We start from the raw sequence: 1,956 nt of genomic DNA on the forward strand, positions 1-1,956 counted from the left end.
AGCTCGGGCAAGGGGGAGGGAGTGCATGCCTGTAATCCCAGCACTCAGGGAGGCAGAGGCAGGAAGATGTCTATGAGTTCGAGGCCTGCCTGGTGTACAAAGAGAGTTTCAGGACAGCCAAGGCTACAAAGAGAAATCCTGTCTCAAAAAACCAAAAGAGAATAATAATAAAATAAAAAAGAAAGAAACACTGTTGTCATTAGTTTTTGCTTTATTTTATCTTTTTGTTTTGTTTTGTTTTGTTTTGTTTGTTTGTTTGTTTGTTTGTGGCATTAGTGATGAACCTGGGATTAGCTCCATGGTGGAGCTAACTATGCCAGCACTAAATTATATTCCCAGCTGCTTCTTTATTTTTCAGCTTTTTATCTAAGGTCTCCAGACTGGCCTTGGAACTCACCCTCTAGCCCGGGGAAAGCTTGAAAGTTCAAAGTCTCCACCTCTGCTCAAGTAAGCTTAAACCTGCAGGCCTGTGCTACCAGGTCTGACACTCTTAACTTTTCATTGTCAAAAATACCTGCAATATAAAGTTGACTAGTTTAGCTATTTTTTTGATCCACTTGGCTTACAGAAGTGACCTATAGAAGAATGATCACACAGCTTGCTTTGACAACTCAAAGTGAACTAAAAGTGGAACTACATAGATAAGATTGGCATGGCCCCAGCGCAAGAATGACACACAAATTTGGCATGTATTTATTATTATTATTTGGCTGTGTGTGTGTGTGTGTGTGTGTGTGTCAGAGGACAACTTCCAGAAGCAGATTCTATCCATCTACCATAGGAATCCCAGGGATTAAACCAGGTCATAAGGCTTGGTGGCAGACGGCTTTACCCTCTCTTCACCTTTCTTCTTTTCTTTTCTTTCCCCTCCCTCCTCCTTCTCATTTTCTTTTGAGATGAGGTTTCTCCTTAGCTTGGAACTCACTAAAGAGGCTAGGCTCGCTGGCCAGCAAGCCCCAGGGAGCCCCTAGCCTCAGGTTCCCCAGAGCCAAGATTACAGATGTACACCTTCATGTCTCCTTGTGTTGTTTTTCTTACATGGGTCCCAGGGATCAAAGTATTTTTCCCTGATGTGTGCATGCGTTCGTGTGTGTGTGTGTGTGTGTGTGTGTGTGTGTGTGTGTGTGTGTGTACAGGGTCTCATGCAACCATGTCTAGCTCAAACTCTGTAGCCAAAGTTCCTCATTCTCCTACCTCTATCCTCCTCCACATGCTAGAATTATTGATGTGTGACCCCATCTATCAGAAACATTCTATATAAAAGAAAAGGAGGAGAAAGTTTTCACCTTGAAAGGTTCATCTTTATTGTCAGGCTTGCCTTCCTTTTCCTATTGCATATGCTGCAAAGCAATCTTTATTTTAAACACATTGAACATATATATATAGTATATATATAGTATTGAACATATATATATATATATATATATATATATATACACACACACACACATATATATAGTATAGTTGGGGGTTTTCAGGATAGGGATTCTCTGTGCAGCCCTAGCTGTCCTGGCCTTGCTTTTAGACCATACTGTCTTCGAATTCACAGAGATCCAATTTACAGAGAAGCAAAAGCACAGGCATGGCGATCAATAACTGCCATCCAGGTTCTCAGAAGTCAGGGGGACCGTGCAGGCTTGCTGCCTGCTAGACTCCAGGATCACCAAGAGACCCTGCCTCAAAGAAATAAGGTGGCATGTGTCAGAGCAGGATCTTCAACATCCTCCTCTGGCCTCAGCACATGCACACAGAGGGTACACACCAGGACACACACACAGTCCCAGACAGTGACGCAGAAAGAGAAGCATCAGAACTGATCACAAAACAGTAAGAGATCTCTGTGCGAGAACAGAGCAGCTGAGCAGGCTAAAATGACTCTAGGATTAACTATCAGAACTTTATGAAAACATGTTTTTTTGGTGTTTTGTTTTGTTCTGTTTTTGTGGGGTTTTTTGT

General features: G+C 42.3%; 1 non-coding gene across 1 annotated transcript; it reads left to right on the forward strand.

The window, feature by feature from the left end:
- The first annotated feature begins 602 nt into the window (after window positions 1-602).
- On the forward strand, window positions 603-704 carry LOC129676171 (U6 spliceosomal RNA). The gene has a single exon (XR_008720032.1). It is a non-coding gene; the product is annotated as a U6 spliceosomal RNA (small nuclear RNA).
- Window positions 705-1,956: the final 1,252 nt, after the last annotated feature.

This window comes from Psammomys obesus, unplaced genomic scaffold, assembly GCF_907164565.1.
Source record: "Psammomys obesus unplaced genomic scaffold, mPsaObe1.curated_primary_1811, whole genome shotgun sequence".
Classification (NCBI taxonomy): Eukaryota; Metazoa; Chordata; class Mammalia; order Rodentia; family Muridae; genus Psammomys; species Psammomys obesus.